The sequence below is a fragment of the Aquarana catesbeiana genome, linkage group LG05 (assembly GCF_042186555.1).
Source record: "Aquarana catesbeiana isolate 2022-GZ linkage group LG05, ASM4218655v1, whole genome shotgun sequence".
In the NCBI taxonomy this organism is placed as follows: domain Eukaryota; kingdom Metazoa; phylum Chordata; class Amphibia; order Anura; family Ranidae; genus Aquarana; species Aquarana catesbeiana.
Window position 1 is genome coordinate 439,260,079 of NC_133328.1, and position 12,581 is coordinate 439,272,659.

Below are 12,581 nucleotides of genomic sequence, written 5' to 3' on the forward strand. Positions count from 1 at the left end.
AGATTTTTTTTTATATAACTGAAGAAATGTTGGAAAATTCTGGCTTAAACAAACTATTTTTATATGTGTCCATCTTTGAGTTACATGAATGATAATATCTTTGTATTCATTTCATATGACTCATACAGTTCTAGGTTGATTGTTATTGCTTGCAATCATTTGCACTTTGAGTGGTAGCAGATGTCTTTTCAGACAGTAATCGCCTTGTACTATAGATGATCAGTTGTCATGGTGACAATTTTTTTTAGAAGAAGCTGTAAAATAATCTCCACCACTACCTGCCATTCTTATAGTTTTTTTATTGACTGTTATATGCACAGAATGTTACAATTGTTTTCCATATGCATCAAATATTTGTAATATTGTATACAAACTGCCCTGTGTTTGGATGCCCTAAGCCAGTGGCACTTGCATTGTGTCAATGGTAGTAATTTGCTAAAAGCCTACATTTTTCAGTTAGCCAAGTGATGCTTTGTTCAGTTTGAACAGACTCTTATATGCTGAGGAATTAAAATATTATGTCATTTTTATGCACATGATTGAATTACTGAAGTGAATATAGCTTTACTAAGATATTATTATAGTCAATCAACTCCTGTATGATTTATAGCTAATCGCATGATTTCTCCCAATCTGTAAAGATTTTTTTTTTTTTTTTTTGCGTTTACAGCTAAGCACTTTCAAATGTGTTTTGAAGAGTTTTTTAAACTAAAGTTTGACTTCCTAACTTGAAATACATTATCTATTTTAACCACTTCAGCCCCGGAAGGATTTACCCCCGTAATAACAGGGACACTTTTTGCAATACGGCACTGAGTCGCTTCAACTGACATTGCGCGGTCATGCAACGTTGTACCCAAACAAATTTATGTCCTTTTTTCCCACATCAGTTTGGCCAATATATATTCTTCTACATATTTTTGATAAATAAAACCACAATAAGCGTATATTGCTTGATTTGCGTAAAAGTTATAGTGTCTTCAATATAGGGGATAGATTTATGGCATTTTTATTATTATTATTTTTTTACTAGTAATGGCAGTGATCAGCGATTTTTAGCAGGACTGCGACATTGCGGTAGACAGATCGAACACTTTTGACACTTTTTTGGCACCGGTGACATTTATACAGCGATCAGTGCTATAAAAATGCACTGATTACTGTAAAAATGACACTGGCAGGGAAGGAGTTAACACTAGGGGGCAATCAAGAGGTTAAATGTGTTCCCTGGGATGTGTTTCTATCTGTGGGAGGAGTGGACTGAATGGGAGTACAGAGAGATCGCTGTTCCTAAATACTAGGAAGAGATGATCACTCTCTACTTCCCTGACAGAACAGGTATCTGTTTGTTTACATTGACAGATCCCAGTTCTGGCTCTCTGTAGAGCAATATATATAAATAATATCAAAGCAATAAGTGCAAAAAATACAACAAAGTGCCAAGTGCCACACAATGAGTGTGAATATCAAATCCAAGATTTGATACGTGGTTATTAAAGTCCAATTTATGAAAGAAATGCACATAAAGTCCATAAAAACAGTTAATAAAAAAATCGAACGTGCGAGCATTAATCTTAATGCTTAGTGCTCAGAATTCCATGCTCAAGTGCCATCCAGTGACCCCCCGAGGACAGCCGTTCACCTCAGAGCGTGCGACTCAGCTGTGAGACTGAATCTAAACACGCTTATGAGCCATCCCAGGGCTCAGTGATGGAATCCAGATACACAGTTTTCAGCAGCAGCGTGAGTGCGTGAGTGCACCAATCTGATAACAGTCTCCAAAGTTTGCCTGTCAGGAGGGATTGCCTGACAGGCAAACTTTGAGGCAATCTTTGGAGACTGTTATCAGATTGGTGCACTCACGCACCTTGCAAATGCGAGTACCCTAATGTGGAGAGCTTTTATTCCAATAAACATTTATAAACGATATCACACTATCCAGTTTTTCTTTTCCTCTATTCCTAACTGTGGAGCTGCTGCTGAAAACTGTGTATCTGGATTCCATCACTGAGCCCTGGGATGGCTCATAAGCGTGTTTAGATTCAGTCTCACAGCTGAGTCGCACGCTCTGAGGTGAGCGGCTGTCCCCTGGGGGTCACTGGATGGCACTTGAGCATGGAATTCTGAGCACTAAGCACTAAGATTAATGCATGCACGTTGGATTTTTTATGAACTGTTTTTATGGACTTTATGTGCATTTCTTTCATAAATTGGACTTTAATAACCACTTATCACATCTTGGATTTGATATTCACACTCATTGTGTGGCACTTGGCACTTTGTTGTATTTTTTGCACTTAACGCTGTGATATTATTTATATATTTTTTACACGGTAAATTTAAGATTATATAAATAATTTTTCATTCATTATATATACAGTTAGTAGTTTAATCATCGCTACTCTTATTCTAATGGTATACATCTAGTATATTATTTACACATTGTACCTTATAATCACTTTTTTTTTTTTTTAATACATATATCCTTTGTGCCTTGCTGTGGCTGGATAAGCCGCGTTTTGCGATATTTTCATATGCATTAATGATCTCCAGATTGACATTTTCACCTTAGCGCAGCGTATCTTTTGTATATATTGCCAAAATATCCAAGGCTCTTTTAGCTGCAAAAGGAGGGGGTGATCTTTATATAAGTATCCATGATTTAAGAATGGGGTGTCAAAAAAATAAATAAATCAGAGCTCATCTATAGCTGATCATTACTTTGGGTAGAGTAGAGAAGGCTTGGATCCTCTGTCAGTTTTTTTTTTGCTGTCAGTAACCCTGTTGTGGAAATGTTATATATTTTCTTGTCTAAGAGTCATGGGTCAGAACAAGAAAGCAATGTGTAATCCATGTCTATTTTATTTCTGCCTACAGTTTAACTTTGGGTGCAGTAGTCCTAAGCCATCAATCCATTTTGATTTGGTCTAAGGCTGGCCATAGATCGTGCAAATTTCTTTCCTGCAACCACAGACAGTGCTGACAGGGAAATCCCCCCTGCGGACACATTGTCTTCTCCTGGCTCCGCCAGGAGAAGACAGTGATAATTTCAACCAAAATCCGGCAGACGGGTTGTACCCAACTTGGTACATTCAGCCTGCCCATACACAGTTTGATTCTTGGCCGGTTTAGCAGAAACCATCTATGCTCATACTATTTTAGCAAAAGAATTTTTTGATTAGTTCCTATGGATTATAGCAGTTACCGCAGACTTAACAAAACAGAAAAAAATATGTTAATTTAAAAAGGCTGGATAGCCATTGGGTTCAGCAGATCAGTATATATTTTCAATGGACGGGTGAAGTGTGGATAATGCTGTGCCCCTGTAAAAATATAACTAAAAATTAAAACTAACATACCATGTCTTAAAAAAATCAATTATGTTGCTTCTACCTAGAGGATACTATAAAGTAAACTAAAATCACAACTGTAACTTTAAATTACACTTATTTTTTGTTTAATACACGTTTATCCCTTAATGACTTTTAGCACACTGAATAAAAACCAACCAAAGATTGTTCATTTTTAAATTGCTCTGACTGGCTGACTACCAACCAGCTTATGGCACTGCAGAACTGGCCTTGTGAACTATAGAAATGAGAAACAAGTGAAAACAGCAATAGATTTATCCAGCCAACAGGTCAAATAGTTTTATTATAAGGAATACTACAATTCACTGCTTTGTGATTCAAACATTAGTTTGGTAACATTTTTATGGGTGAAGTGATATATGATTTATAATAGAATTTGAAAGATGCCAGCACTTCAGCATGAAGTAAATCATCTTCTTTAGTTATGATTTGAACACACATATTAATAAACCTCAATATTGTGAGGACATAAGGCCCCCCCAATTTAAAGTCACATAAAGCATATCCATAGTAGCTTCCACTAACACACTGCTGGCCACTATAATTTTACAATACTTTGGCAGGCTTGCCCCCCCCCCTTCCCTGTCTCTCACATATTCAGTTGTTTAGTGTTGCAGCCTATCATAGTTATGGGTCGGTAGGAATGTATGTGGGTGGAGGGTGCAGGCAAGTGTAAACATAAACAGGAAGTGCTGAAGCTTCACCCAATCAAAATGGTCTGGCTTCTGGGAGAAGTATAATTTGCAGCTACTGCAGGTATGTGACAGTACCTCTAGATGCCTACACTTTATATCAGTTTATTTTTATAAATTCAAAATGTAACTCAGCTTTTGTTAAAAATGGCTTAACCTGATCAGTTTAATACAAACTAGTACAAGCAAACTTCATTGCCTTGTTCAACCTACTGCCTATTTGTAGTTTATACTTGGATTCATAGTTACATAGTTACATAGTTACATAGCAGGTGAGGTTGAAAAAAGACACAAGTCCATCAAGTCCAAACTGTGTGTGTGCTTTTATGTCAGTATTACATTGTATATCCCTGTATGTTGTGGTCATTCAGGTGCCTATCTAATAGTTTTTTAAATTATAGATGCTCCCCACTGAAACCACTGCCTGTGGAAGAGAATTCTACATCCTTACCGCTCTTACAGTAAAGGACCCTTTACCCAGTTTAAGGTTAAACCGATTCTCTTCTAATTTTAGTGAATGGCCGCGTGTCTTTTTAAATTCCCTTTCGCAGAAAAGTTTTATCCCTATTGTGGGTAACCAGTACGGTATTTGTACATTGAAATCATATCCCCTCTCAAGCATGTCTTCTCCAGAGAGAATAAGTTCAGTGCTCGAAACCTTTCCTCATAACTAAGGTCCTCCAGTCCCTTTATTAGCTGTATTGCCCTTCTCTGGACTCTCTCCAGTTCGAGCACATCCTTCCTGAGGACTGGTGCCCAGAACCGGATGGCACACTCCAGGTGTGGATGGACCAGAGTCTTGTAGAGAATTATCGTTTTATCTCTGGAGTTAACCCCCTTTTTAATGCATGCCAATATTCTGATTGATTTGCTTGCAGCAGCTTGGCATTGCATGCCATTGCTGAGCCTTTCATCTACTAGAACCCCAGGTCCTTTTCCTTCCTAGATTCCCCAAGAGGTTCTCCCCCTAGTGAATAGATTGCATTCATATTTTTGCCACCCAAATGCATTATTTTACATTTTTCTACATTAAACCTCATTTGCCATGTAGTTGCCCACCACAATAATTTGTTCAGATCTTCTTGCAAGGTTTCCACATCCTGTGGAGAAATGATTGCCCTGCTTAGCTTAGTATCATCAGCAAATACTAAGACTGAGCTGTTTATCCCATCCTCCAGGTCATTTATGAATAAATTAAATAGGATAGGTCCCAGAACAGAACCCTGGGGGACTCTGGTTTCCACACCAGACCATTCTGAGTACTCCCCATTTATCACTACCCTCTGAACTCACCTCTGTAGCCAGTTTTCAATCCATGTACTCACCCTATGGTCCATGCCGACAGACCTAAGTTTGTACAGTAAATGTTTATGGGGAACTGTATCAAATGCCTTTGCAAAATCCAGATACATCACGTCTACACGTTGATTCCTTAGTCATTCTACTACATCTACAGTGACCATCACCTTCTGAATGTTGCATAGAAGGTCATCCTGTTCTAGTCACATGATCAATACATTATACTAATGGAATGCTTGCTGAGAATAATTCTGAGCCTACCACATGGTCAGGATATGATATTTCCTGGAATTTCCTTGTATACCAACAAAATGCCACCATGCAATATTACATTTTTTTCCAGTTTTAGAAAATCATAGCTGGCTGCAGATTGAACTTTAATACAAATACTTACTAAAACCAAGTTCTAAAGAGTTGTATAGCACTTATGTATGCAAACTGATATAACGGATACTAAAATATGCTGCAGCAAGTATGCAGTAAGTGCACCTCCAGATACCTGCACTTCACCTCTGTCCCCAGCTTTTAATTTTCTAAATGTGACAGACTCTTTTTAGCACTTTTACTGGTGGCTGAAGGTAAAGCATTAAGAAAAGTATTCCACTATTTGTGGATAGCAAAATATAATTTATATTCCAGAGTGGTATCTTATACCTTAAGAAGATAATTGTTATAAATATTTTGAAAACGCGTTGGAGTCCCTAAGCTGAGTGAGCCAACCAGTAATCCAATAACTACAAGCCAAATCATCAGCTGTGGGGGATACCATTTGGATCACACTTCTTGATGTTGCAACCCAATTTTGTACAATATTTTATACTATGTAATATGTGATGTAATATATGTGGTTCAAACCTGTTAAATCAAAAACATAAATGTTATTATTTTAACCTTATTTTTTGGGTAGAAGTTGCCTTCAAAGTCCTACAAAGAGCAATTGTAGTTTTAGAGATATAATTAATAAGGATGGTGGCAACCACACCCAGAGTCACACACAATAATTGTAATCCACCTAAATTGTTGAATTTAACCTTAATTAACTTAGATAATGTTATGGGAAAAAGGCCAAGGATAAAATATTTTAGAGTTACATCTTCGCACATTATTAAGCTTATTCAAAATCAAAGGAATGTTTTAAAATATAATTGTAGCTTTGTCCTTAAATTTAAATGTAATCTGGAACCTTTACTTCATGACCAGCTGGTCAAAGCTGATGTTGAAACATTCCCATGTCCTGGGAGGGGATACCATTTATCAACCCTGGAAATTAACATTACTTAAAATTATTGTTTTTGTTTATACCTGCAATTCTGAATCTATTGTGTACTCTTTGAAATGTCATTGTTTACTATACAGTGTCTTGAAAAAGTATTCATACTCCTTGAAATTCTGCACATTATGTCATGTTACAACCAAAAATGTAAATGTATTTTATTGGGATTTTTTGTGATAGACCAACACAAAGTGGCACATAAATGTGAAGTGGAAGGAAAATGATAATGGGTTTCAATTTTTTTTACAAATAAATATGTGAAAAGTGTAGTGTGCATTTGTATTCAGCCCCCCTGAGTCAATACGTTGTAGAGCCACCTTTTGCTACAATTACAGCTGCAAATATGTCTCTACCAGCTTGGCACATCTAGAGAGTGAGATTTTTGCCCATTCTTCTTTGCAAAATTGCTCAAGTTCTGTCAGATTTTATGGAGAGCATCTGTGAACAGCAATTTTCAAGTCTTGTCATAGATTCTCAATTGCATTTAGGTCTGGACTATGATTGGGCCATTCTAACACATAAATATGCTTTTGATCTAAACCATTCCATTGTAGCTCTGGCTGTATGTTTAGGGTCATTGTCCTGCTGAAAGGTGAACCTCCACCCCAGTCTCAAGTCTTTTGCAGACTTTAATATGTTTTCTTCTAAGAGTGCCCTGTATTTGGCCTCATCCATCTTCCCATCAACTCTGACCAAAGCACCTTCTTCCACATGTTTGCTGTGTCCCCCACGTGTCTTCTCATAAACTGCAAATGGGACTTCTTATAGCTTCCTTTCAACAATGGCTTTCTTCTTGCCACTCTTCCACAAAAGCCAGATTTGTGGAGTGCACGACTAATAGTTTTCTTGTGGACAGATTCTCTCACCTGAGCTGTGGATCTCTGCAGCTCCTCCAGAGTTACCATGGGCCTCTTGGCTGCTTCTCTGATTAAAGCTTTCCTTGCCCGGCCTGTCAGTTTAGGTGAATGGCCATGCCTTGGTAAGTTTGCAGTTGTGCCATACTCTTTCCTTTTTCGGATGATGGCTTGAATAGTGCTCCATGAGATGTTCAAAGCTTGGGATTTTTTTTATAACCTAACCCTGCTTTAAACTTCTCCACAACTTTATCCCTGACCTTTCTGGTGTGTCCCTTGGCCTTCATGATGCTGTTTGTTCACTAAGGTTCTCTAACAAGCTTCTGAGGGCTTCACAGAACAGCTGTATTTATACTGTGATTAAATTACACACAGGTGGACTCTATTTACTAATTAGGTGACTTCTGGAGGCAATTGGTTCCACTAGATTTAAGTTAGAGGTATGAGAGTGAAGGGGGCTGAATACAAATGCACGCCACACTTTTTAGATAGTTATTTGTAAAACGTTTTGAAAACCATTTATCATTTTCCTTGCACTTCACAATTATGTGTCACTTTGTGTTGGTCTATCACACAAAAAATCCCAATAAAATATATTTACATTTTTAGTTGTAACATGACAAAATGTGGAAAATTTCAAGGGTTATAAATAATTTTCAAGGCACTGTATTTTGGAGTAGTTATACAAATGATCGAATATTTATTCTTATAAATTGGTGACATACAACAATTTGACTGCTCAAGCCATTGTCTGTAATTTTGTGCATGGGGGCAAATGGGAAAAATTATTGTTAAATTATTGTTAAACGATCAATATGATTGGACACTGGCAGATATGATCTGGTAGTAGGATCTGACACCATTGGTATACATTTTCTTTTATTGTTATTTTGTTTTGTCTGTATATTTTTTGTTTTTCTGTCTGATATTCTGGGTATTACAGCACTTTATTGGTAAAATTTTAATTGTATTCTATAATATTTTGTGTAATTTTGTGTACAGCATCAAACTGGGAGATTCAATTCCATAGGTCGATTTGATTTTTAATTCAATATCTATTTTTTAAACTAAACTTTATGTGATTATATTAAAAATGAAATTAGTGTGCAGAATGTTTTAGGGGAGGAAGGCACATGTCCAGTGATTTAGCACGTAGGGCAGGGCTGATGACTTCAAGCCGCACAACCGGGAGTTTGTGATCTACCATCTTGTGAGTGTCTGGGGGGCCAGGCCCCTAAGGGGAAAGAGGTTTGTTTTCTGTAATGTAAAATTTTGTGGATGTGAGTTTTTAAAATTATTTTTAAACAAAAACCGGTGGAAACTGTTTTACACTATGATGGTCTATCTTCATTTGATCTTTGCTGAAAGAAATATGGTATGATCAAGGAGGCTGGAGATTGATTGAATACCTGGGAAATTTGAGTCTAGAGAAATGTCTGAAGCTATACCTACATGGTTCAAAGGGAAAAATGATATTTGACCTAATATTATTTTGGGTCAAATACTGGTGGTGAGAGTAAATATATTTGTCATTGAAGGGAAGAGCACTGTAATTGGTGAAAGTATCACAAGCGGAATATGTGGATTGCACATTAATCAATTGATCATATCATTATTGGTACGTTTATATATCACTTGGAGAACTTAGTAGTAATTTCTAGAATGTATTGGTTATATAAGTGGACTATATAACACTAATGCCCCGTACACACGGTCGGACTTTGTTCGGACATTCCGACAACAAAATCCTAGGATTTTTTCCGACGGATGTTGGCTCAAACTTGTCTTGCATACACACGGTCATACAAAGTTGTCAGAAAATCCGATCGTTCTGAACGCGGTGACGTAAAACACGTACGTCGGGACTATAAACGGGGCAGTAGCCAATAGCTTTCATCTCTTTATTTATTCTGAGCATGCGTGGCATTTTATCCGTCGGATTTGTGTACACACAATTGGAATTTCCGACAATGGATTTTGTTGTCGGAAAATTTTATATCCTGCTCTCAAACTTTGTGTGTCGGAAAATCCGATAATAAATGTGTGATGGAGCCTACACACGGTCGGAATTTCCGACAACAAGGTCCTATCACACATTTTCCGTAGGAAAATCCGACCGTGTGTACGGGGCATTACTGAATAGTAAAAGGACATTTATTTGCAAAGAAGGTCACTATTCACATTGTTAAACAAATTTTTTATTGAAGGAATTTTGTCAGAGAACTCACCTTGCTGTTCATGGCATTGGCCGCCTTGGGGCGCGCCTGTGAGCAAGCCGGCCTATTTAGGTTTGTCAGGCACTCTGTTCAGTGCTGCCTGATCATCAGCTTCCTGTGCCATAGTTCCTGTTTCCTGTCTTGTCTTCCTGTTTACCTGATCTCCTGACGACCCGGATTGCCCTTGGATTCTCCTGTTTGCTGCCTGTACCTGACCTTGGCCTGTTTGACTCCGCTACTGCCTGCTCCTATTGTACCTTGCTTCCAGTCTGTTGCCGAACCCTGCTTGTGTCCCGATCTGCCTGTCTTGCTCCTGCTCAGCACCTGTTACCAGTGTTACGGACTACTGACCTGTTGTCTGAAGATCATCTCTCATCCTGTACCTGGATCTCTTGAGCAGGCTCTCATACCATTCCGCACTCTCGTGCCTCCTGTCTGCTCTACCAGGGGCCGTGAGTCGGATAAGTAAGGGAGTCTACCCTCTGCCCAAGCGGACTCATCAGTCTGGTAAGTAAAAGTCTGACAGTATCAGGCAGCCATGACTGAATCCAGGCAGGGGGCCTCCCCCATGGATGAACTATGTAGACACCTGGCAGGACTTACCCGGGCCGTGAAAAGCCTTCATGAAGGTTACTCAAGATTGGAGGAACAAGTCCAGGCCTTATCTTCCTCTTCCAAAACCCAGGGGGCGTCTTCTGCTGGATTCCAATCTGCACCCTCCGTAGTAATGCTTCCTCCAGAGCCCAGAGTACCCACTCCCGAGAAGTTTGCCGGTGAACGCAGCAAGTATCGTGCCTTCTGTAATTCCTGCAAACTCTACTTTGCTCTGCAACCCCACACGTTTTCACTGGAAGCGACCAAAGTAGGCTTTGTTATTTCCCTGCTGACAGGTGAGCCACAAACCTGGGCTCACCGCCTTCTGGAGCAAAAATCTATCTCCCTAGATAGCCTAGACGATTTCTTCAGGGCCATGTCCCAATTATATGAAGATCCCCAACTGACAGCGACTGCTGAAGCTGCACTGCACTCTCTGCAACAGGGTCGCAGAGCGGCCGAAGATTATGCAGTCGACTTCAGATGTTGGAGCACCGATACGGACTGGAACGACGCTGCCCTGCGTCATCAGTTCAGAATGGGGCTATCTGACCCACTCAAGGACGAGTTGGCTCGAGTGGGGGTACCTCAGTCTCTGAAAGACCTAATCGATCTCTCCATCCAGATTGACCGTCGCCTAAGAGAGCGTCGGTCAGAAAGGTCTACCAGCCACCTTCGTCCCACCTGGATGTTACCCAAGGTTCCCAGTCCGGTCAGTCAGTTTCCTCTGGCTTCATCTGTTTCGACTCCAGAACCCCCTGAACCCATGCAACTCGGTCTGCTCTGGCCTACGCTTACTCCAGAGGAAAAGATGCGCAGACGAACCCACAACCTGTGCCTATACTGTGGTGAATCCGGGCACTACGTGAGAGCCTGCCCCAACAAGATGCGTAAGTGTCGTTCTGCCTCTTCAATGTGTGCATCTGTGTTACCTAAACTTGGTTCTCATCTCGCTCTTTCCTTCACTCTGCAGCTTCCAGGAGGGAGTATTCCAGTGTCAGTAATTATTGATTCCGGCGCATGCAGCTGTTTCATCGATTTGACTTTTGCTGCCAACCATCGTATTCCGCTGCAACCTAAGGCTCAGGGGCTTGCTGTCCATCTAGCAGATGGATCCATCCTTAGTTCCGGCCCGGTCACTCAAGAGACTGTCCCCTTGCTGGCCACCATGGGTACCCACCATCAGGAGCTTCTGCGTCTGGACGCCATCTCTTCTCCTCTCTTCCCTATTATCCTAGGGATGCCCTGGCTGCAGGCCCACAATCCCAGTATCAACTGGGCCACAGGAGATGTCAAATTTCCCTCTGAGTATTTCCAACAGCATTGTTTACAGCAATCTTCTGACATGACCTCCCAACTCCTGTGCTTGGACTCAGATGCTGAACTACGTCAGTCCGTCCCTGAAGCTTATCTGGACTTCCTGGATGTATTTAGTAAAAAAGGAGCAGAAACCTTGCCCCCTCATAGGCCGTATGACTGTCCTATAGAACTGTTACTGAAGTTCCATTTGGGAGAATCTTCCCATTAACTGAGCAGGAGTTAGACACATTAAAGACTTACATAGATGAAAACTTGGAAAAAGGGTTCATTCGTCCTTCTACCTCCCCAGCCGGTGCCGGCTTCTTCTTTGTCGAGAAGAAGGACCACTCGTTACGTCCCTGCATCGATTACCGGGAGTTGAATAAGATCACCATTAAGAATCGTTATCCCTTGCCTTTAGTACCTGAACTTTTTCAAAGATTAGGAACCGCAGTCATATTCACGAAACTAGATCTCCGCGGAGCTTATAACTTGATCCATATCAGAAAAGGGGACGAATGGAAGACAGCCTTCCGTACTCGATTCGGGCACTTCAAGTACCTTGTCATGCCATTTGGATTATGCAACGCTCCCGCAACCTTCCAACATTTCGTCAACGATATTTTCCGTGATTACCTGGATCTGTATGTAATAGTATACCTTGACGACATCTTGATCTTCTCCTCTTCACTAACCGATCACCGTAGACATGTCTGCAATGTCCTAACCCGGCTTAGGCAACGCGGCCTCTATGCACAACTCGAGAAATGCGAGTTTGAACGTCAATGTATTCAGTTCTTGGGACTAGTCATCTCAGTGGAGGGTATCAGGATGGACCCCCAAAAGGTGTCTGCTATTCTGGATTGGCCCGCTCTGATAGATAAAAAAGGGGTACAACGCTTTATTGGCTTTGCCAATTTTTACCGGAAGTTCATTAAAGGTTTTTCTGCAATCATCGCTCCAATCACCGAATTGACCAAACA

At 40.2% G+C, this 12,581-nt stretch overlaps 1 protein-coding gene across 1 annotated transcript in view; it reads right to left on the reverse strand.

Moving 5' to 3' along the window:
- DOK6 (docking protein 6) overlaps window positions 1–12,581 on the reverse strand; it is a 962,439-nt gene that overhangs the window by 593,261 nt on the left and 356,597 nt on the right. The window lies entirely within an intron of this gene.